Source organism: Schistocerca cancellata, chromosome 1, assembly GCF_023864275.1.
Source record: "Schistocerca cancellata isolate TAMUIC-IGC-003103 chromosome 1, iqSchCanc2.1, whole genome shotgun sequence".
NCBI lineage: Eukaryota > Metazoa > Arthropoda > Insecta > Orthoptera > Acrididae > Schistocerca > Schistocerca cancellata.
The window spans coordinates 55,498,085-55,507,541 of NC_064626.1; the positions used below are offsets into that span (position 1 = coordinate 55,498,085).

At 47.1% G+C, this 9,457-nt stretch overlaps 1 non-coding gene across 1 annotated transcript; it reads right to left on the reverse strand.

Moving 5' to 3' along the window:
• Positions 1–1,438: 1,438 nt before the first annotated feature.
• On the reverse strand, positions 1,439–1,513 carry Trnat-ugu (transfer RNA threonine (anticodon UGU)). The gene has a single exon. It is a non-coding gene; the product is annotated as a tRNA-Thr (tRNA).
• Between the last annotated feature and the right edge of the window lie 7,944 nt (positions 1,514–9,457).

Consider the following 9,457-nt stretch of genomic DNA (forward strand, 5'->3'; position numbering starts at 1 on the left):
GCGCCACAATCAGGACTGCATACGACCGAGGCACACAGGGCCAACATGGTGTGGGGAGCGATCTCCTACACTGGCCGTACACCACTGGTGATCGTCGAGGGGACACTGAATAGTGCACGGTACATCCAAACCGTCATCGAACCCATCGTTCTACCATTCCTAGACCGGCAAGGGAACTTGCTGTTCCAACAGGACAATGCACGTCCGCATGTATCCCGTGCCACCCAACGTGCTCTAGAAGGTGTAAGTCAACTACCCTGGCCAGCAAGATCTCCGGATCTGTCCCCCATTGAGCATGTCTGGGACTGGATGAAGCGTCGTCTCACGCGGTCTGCATGTCCAGCACGAACGCTGGTCCAACTGAGGCGCCAGGTGGAAATGGCATGGCAAGCCGTTCCACAGGACTACATCCAGCAACTCTACGATCGTCTCCATGGGAGAATAGCAGCCTGCACTGCTGCGAAAGGTGGATATACACTGTACTAGTGCCGACATTTTGCATGCTCTGTTGCCTGTGTCTATGTGCCTGTGGTTCTGTCTGTGTGATAATGTGATGTACCTGACCCCAGGAATGTGTCAATAAAGTTTCCCCTTCCTGGGTGGGATTCACGGTGTTCTTATTTCAATTTCCAGGAGTGTATACAGCACGGCGCACAGGACGGTAACAGGGGCCGGCAGCCGGAACTCTGTTTACGCGTCATGCGGGAGCGGCCGTAACGGCCGGATTGTACGGCTCGCACGTCGTCCACCCCGGACGCAGTGGACGCAGCCGAGCCGCCATGAACCGTCGCGACGTCGCACTACCCTTCCAACTGTTGACCTGCGGCGTGAGAGACTTCATACGATTGAGCAATGGACAGGACTTCCTCGAGGGAAGGATCTTCTAACTGCAGGGCCTGTTGCCGGACCTCCCTATCAGGGACCGAATGAACAATGACGTCGCGCACCGTAACGTGGGCATACGACTCTCGCGACTGCCCCGTGACAAAATGACACTTGCGACTAAGACCGTGCAGGGCAGCGGCCCACGCCCGGTAAGACTGATGGGGCTGCTTCTTGCACTGATAGAACTCGACCCTAGCAGCCACAAAATGCGTGCGGCGGCGATAATATGAAGACAGCAATGAACACAATGCGTCAAATGACAAGGACGAGGGTTACTGCAACGGCGCTAGCTGCCGCAAAACTGGATACAGCGAGGGAGATATCCAAGACAAGAAAAGAGCACGACAGACTTCCGCATCGGCAACATGAGACGCCCGGAAATGCTGCCGAAGGCGATGTTCATACGCCAATATATAACGGTAGTATCTGGTCCCTAAAGAACAGTTGCCGTGTAGGACCATGCAGCTTTGCTAGAAATGCAATGATAGTTAAATGGACACCCTAGCTGCAAACAGGCGTTGATGTACTTCATTGGGGACATGTTGAAAATGTGTGCCCCGACCGGGACTCGAACCCGGGATCCCCTGCATACATGGCAGACGCTCTATCCATCTGAGCCACCGCGGGCACAGAGGATAGTGCGTCTGCAGGGACTTATCCCTTGCACGCTCCCCGTGAGATCCACATTCCTAACAAGCCCGCACCACTACATTCGTAGTGCACCTAATAGATGTTTGCCCATCATACTCCTTACTCGAGGCAGATTAATCTACCAAGTCCCGTACGAGTTCGGGCATAGTGTGTGCGTTCGCACATATATGGTTAAAATATGGCTTCCCGGCCATTGACCTTCTTGTGCGAACGCACACGCTATGCCCGAACTCGTACGGGACTTGGTAGATTAATCTGCCACGAGTAATGAGTATGATGGGCAAACATCTATTAGGCGCACTACGAATGTAGTGGTGTGGACATGTTAGGAATGTGGATCTCACGGGGAGCGTGCAAGGGATAAGTCCCTGCAGACGCACTATCCTCTGTGCCCGCGGTGGCTCAGATGGATAGAGCGTCTGCCATGTATGCAGGGGATCCCGGGTTTGAGTCCCAGTCGGGGCACACTGTTTCAACATGTCCCCAATAAAGTACATCAACGCCCGTTTGCTGCTAGAGTGTCCATTTAATTATCATTTCGTTCATACGCGTCCCAATCCTCCGACGTCTTGTCATACGGGGTAAAGAGAGGTGGGAACGGCGCTGGAGCAGACGGCGTGGAGAGCAACGCCGAAACCACTTGTTTCATGGTGGCCATGAGCTCCGTCTGACGCTCCACCAAAACCCGCACTAAATCCTCCATGCCGCGGATAAGATGCGAAACCGGAACAACAACGCAACACGCGAAAGAACGACCCTACTCGTCGCCAATTGTGTAGTAACACGGTTCGCGTTTTCCGTCGCACTTCACAGTAGACCGGGAACTGTCTCATAAGCATGCCCGATGTCAACTGACTGGGCACGGCCCGTGCTGCCTGAGTTGTTGTTGTTGTTATGCCGGCAGAGGTCGCGGCCGAATCCTCGCGTGCCCTCTGGTGGACGGAACTCTACTTGCGGCAACTACCGTCTGTGACGAGCCGTGCCGATGTGCGCCTCCTGCGATCTTTCTGGTGGCTACTGCACCGTTCACTTCGTGATCCGTCCAAGAGCCCGTATCTTGCATTTCTCGTCGAAGTAATGTGTGGAATGAAATCGCTGGCTCACTTCCTTCCTTTAGCTTCCCCGCTTGGTGATACATATACACTTTTCTTGCGTTAGACAGACTCTGACATGAGGAAGACATTGTGGAAACAAGATATTTTGTCTGACCATGTAAGCACATACGATATCATCGACAAGTTAATCGCGTTCAATCTCTCTCTGGAAGGAAGATTTCTACTTACGATAAAGAAAGACTTTGAAATGAAAAATTAGTGAAAGTGGTATCGGGAACTTTTTCCTTGTCCCGATACGCTGTAATATTCAATGACACGGGTTTGTCTTCCAATAGAAAACGAATTAATGATATGAAAGTATGGAAAAATGATCGAAAAGTATTTTCAAGCTATCGACATGAGTCCTAGAAGTTTAATATATAAAATATGGATATAAGTTAACACGGTGGTTTTAATACGTCACATAAAAAGGTGGCTGTTTCTTACAAGGGAACCTCCTCATCGCACCCCCCTCAGATTTAGTTATAAGTTGGCACAGTGGATAGGCCTTGAAAAACTAAACACAGATCAATCGAGAAAACAGGAAGAAGGTGTGTGGAACCATGAAAAAAATAAGCAAAATATACAAACTGAGTAGTCCATGCGCAAGATATGCAACATGAAGGAGAATGTGAGCCCAGGAGCGCCGTGGTCCCGTGGTTAGGGTGAGCAGCTGCGGAAACTCTCGGTGCTTGCTTCAAGTCTTCCCTCGACTGAAATGTTTGATTTTTTTTTATTTTCAGACAATTATTTTGCGAAGCTGCACAGGTACACAGAGCAGAATTGTTTACGTGATCGTGTGTCAATTATCAGAGTTCAGGCACTCATACATAATCAACTTCGCTCTCCAAAGTTCCAGGACATGTTCAGATTTGCTTGGACATATGCAGGATTTGACGGTCTACATACGGAAAAATTTGAAAACCTTTAAAAACATATGTTTTGACAGAGCACAGGGAAAACTGTGTGACTGTGAAACTGTTGCATTCATTTGTTGCAGTTTATGTGTCAAACTCTTATGTTTTCATCACTTTTTTGGGAGTGATTATGACATCCACAATAAAACCTAAATCGGGCAAGGTAGAAGCATCTTTTTACCCATTCGCCAAGTGTACAAGTTAGGTGGGTCGACAACATATTCCTGTCATGTGATGCACATGCCGTCACCAGTGACGTATAGAATATATCAGACGTGTCTTCCTGTGGAGGAATCGGTTGACCCATGACCTTGCGATCAAATATTTTCGGTTCCCATTGGAGAGGCACGTCCTTTCGTCTACCAATCGCATGGTTTTGCGGTGCGGTCGCAAAACACGGACACTAAACTTATTACAGTGAACAGAGATGTCAGTGAACGAACGGACAGATCATAACTTTGCGAAAATAAAGAACGTAAATTATTCACTCGTGGGAAGATTTGAACCAAGGACATCTCGTTCGGCCGCTGCTCACGCTAACCTCGGGACCATGGCGTTATTGAGCTGACACTTTCATTGATGTTGCCTATCTTGCGCATTGACTACTCAGTTTGTATATTTTGCTCATTTTTTTCATAGTTCCACACAACTTCTTCCTGTTTTCTCGATTGATCTGTGTTCAGTTTTTCAAGGCCTATCCATTGTGCCAACTTACGACTAAATCTGAGGGGGGTGCGATGGGGAGGTTCCCTTGTTGGTATTTTCATTACCTCACCTTATATTTTACTTTCTTTAATCGCGATCTTTACTTTGCTATAATCCACGAGATCTTGCTCTAACCAGTTTCATTCCGACACTTTGCTCAGTGACGCTGTCAGTCTTTGGCGAGTCGGTTTTCTCCTAATCCAGCAGCAGTGGCCTCATTGTCAGAGGAGAGCTACCCACGACTACTACTACTATACAAGTACTACTACTCATCATCATCATCTTGGACAGTTTCCAGCCACTGGCTGGGTCTGTCGGGAACACAAGCCTCTCCATCGTGTTCTGTCTTTCCACCATTCCCCCTCTTCCACCTTCGTCCAGTTCTCTCCTCTTCTCGTCACACATTCCTTCACTCCCTTCACCCATCTATCTCTTGGTCTTCCTCTGGGCCTCTTCCCCTCCAGTTGCAGATCAAACATCCTCTTAGGAATTCTTCCCTCATCCATTCTCTTCATGTGTCCATACCACTGCAGTCTTGATTTTTCTATCCTGTCCTGTACTGGTTCCTCCTTTAGTCTTTCCCTCACATACTCATTTCGCAATCTGTCTCGTCTTGTTACACCCAACCTGCTCCTCTGGAACTTCATTTCGCTAGCCTGTATTCTACTTTTGTCGCTTTTGTGCATTACCCATGTCTCACTTCCGTATGCCAATATGGGGACAAAGTAGGTTCGGTATATAATTCCCTTGGATTTCTGTGGCACCTCCTTGCTCCAAATAAGCCCCCTAATGCATTTGTAGAACTGCCCTGCTTTTCTGCACCTTTCATTTATTTCCATTGCGTTTCCCCCCTTACTTTCAATCACGCTTCCGAGGTACTTGAAGTTCTCTACCACTTGTAGTTTTTCCCCTCCACAAGTTATATCCACATTTGGCCTATTCGTCTTCCTTGTTGTGACAATTATTTTACTTTTCTTTGCAGAGAAATGCATTCCATATTGTGCTGCCGTTGCCTCTACTACTATTACTTCTAAACTAGTCTGGTTCCTGCCGTAAGCTGGAGAATCACATTCGAAGCTGTAAGGTGTTGAGAACGAATTTGTTTTCGTCTGACATAGACCCACGGGTTCAAGCAGACATTAACATGTACAAGGTATCAGGTAAGATCGATCCCATTTATATTAAGCGACGAAGTGTGGTTTTACTTGTGGGGTTAGCTGAAGATGGTGGTTGGTATCGTTTCTCATGTAGGTACTCAATCACGTGTTTCCGCGCAGTGGAGTAATTGCATATAGGTTTCTGATTCGAAACTGGCTGGATGCTGGTTACGGCATTACGTGTTAACTTTATTCGGTTCTTCCTAGGATAAATTCAAAATGTTATCTCTCCTTAAAGGTAAAGCATTACACGGTTGAGCCAAAACATTATGACCACCCGCTTAATAGCGTGTTTATCAGTCTTTGGAACGAAATACATCACTGATTCTCCGTATCAGGGTTCCGACAGTTTGTTCGTAGGTTTGCGGAGGTAGGTGCAATTCGCGTAAATAACGGGCCGCTGATTTGCGTACGCAGTGATGGCTCCCGATAGCGACCAGGATGGGTACCATAGGATTTACATCAGGTGAATTTGGTAACAGAAACATCAACGTACGTTTACTATGGCGCTCCTAAAACCGGTGTAGCACGATTCTGGCTCCAACACACCAACAATTATACGAGGTGCATTCAAGTTCTAAGGCCTCCGATTTTTTTTCTCCGGACTGGAAAGAGATAGACACATGCGCATTGTTTTAAATTGAGGCCGCGTTCATTGTCAATGCCTCCCAGAGATGGCAGCACCGTATGGCAGACGGAATTTTACCACCAGCGGTGAGAATGAGAACAGTTTTAAATACTTAAAATGGCGACGTTTTCCTTACTTGAACAGCGTGCAATCATTCGTCTTCTGAATTTGCGTGGTGTGAAACCAATTGAAATTCATCGACAGTTGAAGGAGACATGTGGTGATGGAGTTATGGATGTGTCGAAACTGCGTTCGTGGCTGCGACAGTTTAATGAAGGCAGAGCATCGTGTGACAACAAACCGAAACAACCTCAGGCTTGCACAAGCCGGTCTGACGACATGATCGAGAAAGTGGAGAGAATTGTTTTGGGGGATAGCCGAATGACTGTTGAACAGATCGCCTCCAGAGTTGGCATTTCTGTGGGTTCTGTGCACACAATCCTGCATGACGACCTGAAAATGCGAAAAGTGTCATCCAGGTGGGTGCCACGAATGCTGACGGACGGCCACACGGCTGCCCGTGTGGCATCTTGCCAAGCAATGTTGACGCAAAACGACAGCATGAATGGAACTTTCTTTTCGTCGGTTGTGACAATGGATGAGACGTGGATGCCACTTTTCAATCCAGAAACAAAGCGCCAGTCAGCTCAATGGAAGCACACAGATTCACCGCCACCAAAAAAGTTTCGGGTAACCGCCAGTGCTGAAAAAATGATGGTGCCCATGTTCTGGGACAGCGAGGGCGTAATCCTTACCCATTGCGTTCCAAAGGGCACTACGGTAACAGGTGCATCCTACGAAAATGTTTTGAAGGACACATTCCTTCCTGCACTGCAACAAAAACGTCCGGGAAGGGCTGCGCGTGTGCTGTTACACCAAGACAACGCACCCGCACATCGAGCCATCGTTACGCAACAGTTTCTTCGTGATAACAACTTTGAAGTGATCCCTCATGCTCCCTACTAACCTGACCTGGCTCCTAGTGATTTTTGGCTTTTTCCAACAATGAAAGACACTCTCCGTGGCCGCACATTCACCAGCCGTGCTGCTATTGCCTCAGCGATTTTCCAGTGATCAAAACAGACTCCTAAAGAAGCCTTCGCCGCTGCCATGGAATCATGGCGTCAGCGTTGTGAAAAATGTGTACGTCTGCAGGGCGATTACGTCGAGAAGTAACGCCAGTTTCATCAATTTCGGGTGAGTAGTTAATTAGAAAAGAAATCGGAGGCCTTAGATCTTGAATGCACCTCGTACTGCTGAAAGATGACATCACCGTCGGTAAAGACATCAAGCAGTCAGGATTCAGGTGGTTTGCAGCTGTCAGCGTTTCTTCGATTACTACCACAGGTCTCATTCCAGTGCAGGGGACTGCCTCCCACAGCATAACACTGCTCCCTTGAGCCTGTGTCCATGGAGCGCTGCGCAATTCGAAGGGCCGTCCGCCTCTATGACGGCGTTTGTGGAGACGACCATCGACTTAGTGTAGCAAAAATGTGATTCTCCCGAAATGCCGACACGTTTCCATTTATCGACGGTCGAAACTTGATGGTCTCGTGCCAACTGCATTCGTAGTCGACTAGGTCGTTGCGTCAACATGTGGGCAAGCAGAGGTGGTCTGCTGCGGAGCTCCATGTTCAACAATGTACGATAAACTGCGTGCTCCGAAACACTTGATCGTGCACCTGGATTGTGCTCTTACGACAAAAATACTACAGATCACCATCCGTCATACTTTATAGATCAGACATGCATCCGCACACAACGTTCTGTGAAGACTCGTGGGCGTCCAACCAATTACGACCTAGTGGCAGTTTCACAGTCCATCTACATCTTTCCGTAGACGATCACGATAGAAACACGCGGACATTCGACCAGCTTCGCCATTTTCGAGATACTCGTTCACAGGATCTGCATAATAATTGTTGTGTCGGCAGATTAGCCAACACAACGTACACTAATTTATAGAGGAGGCCGAAATGCACGCGTCAACTCACGCAGGTGGGCGGTAGGTCTGAAACAGGATACGTAATGAATGCTATAAAGAAAAGTACGTAGCCGCTGGAATACTTAACTTTAATCCATCATTTGTATACAGCATTCTGGATGATACAAGTGAGACTCTCTCTCTAGAAATGGTTAATGGCGCCTTGCTAGGTCGTAGCCATGGACTTAGCTGAAGGCTATTCTAACTGTCTCTCGGCAAATGAGAGAAAGGCTTCGTCAGTGTAGTCGCTAGCAAAGTCGTCCGCACAACTGGGGCGAGTGCTAGTCAGTCTCTCTAGACCTGCCGTGTGGTGGCGCTCGGTCTGCAATTACTGACAGTGGTGACACGCGGGTCCGTCTTGTACTAATGGACCACGGCCGATTTAAAGCTACCACCTAGCAAGTGTGGTGTCTGGCGGTGACACCACAATAATAATCTGTCCTTTGTCAAAGTAGCTTATCGCAATGGATTTCCCCATTTGCTGGCCATACCTTCGGAGATGATTACCCATCCGTCCCTGCTCCACTTACATACTTTTATTACCGCGTCACTTGCCCGTAACTCCCACAGGCGGTAGCTAAAGTCGCTGTCGGCAGTGGTCACAACTTTTTGGCTTATCAATGTTTTTTTCGAAGACCTGTGTTTACATATTTCGTGATTGATGTCTGCTTGTGAACCCAATACTTGCAATGGTTGACTAAAATATGTTTATGCGATTATGAAGTTGGTTTTTGAAAGCTTTTGTCAATAAACTGCTGGTTAAACTCGGTTTTCACAATATTATTTTACCGAGAATCCCACAATTTTTGTTCTATAGAATCAATTTGTGTACGACATGGTGGGTGACTGCCGTCTTATTGTCTTCTATCGTATAAAGTAATTGCTAAAATTGTAATCACAGTGATGATTGCTACTAGTTACTGAGACATAGCTGAGCTTGTTTCTTGGTTAGGTTACAATAAATCCTTACCATCCTCTGGCGGTACACTGAAGAAATTCTGTAACGTTGATCTTCATGATTCTTGAGGATTAATACTCGCCTCTCGATGATACAGCGCAATAAACACTAAACATGTAACACACAGTTTTTGTGAATATGTGTCTTTACCTGTGATTGCTAAATATGGGGGGAATCTTTCGTAAAAATTGACTTGAAACACCAAATAAGAATACACGAGTCTAGCCCTACTGTGACACTTAATAATTTATGTGCTCATCAAGAGGGTCAGTCATCTCATCAATATATCTGTCATAAGTCTTTTTAATAAATTGTTCGTGAATTTGAAGTGTTTGCTTTATTTAGCGAAGTTGGTCAAAAGGTACTGCGATAGAATTCTTAACTGTTTATGTTTGTGTCTCCTGCTGTTACATCAGAATTCTTCTCTAAATTAAGATCTCGGGTTACGATGGACAACCGCTGCATTACCAACGAAAGG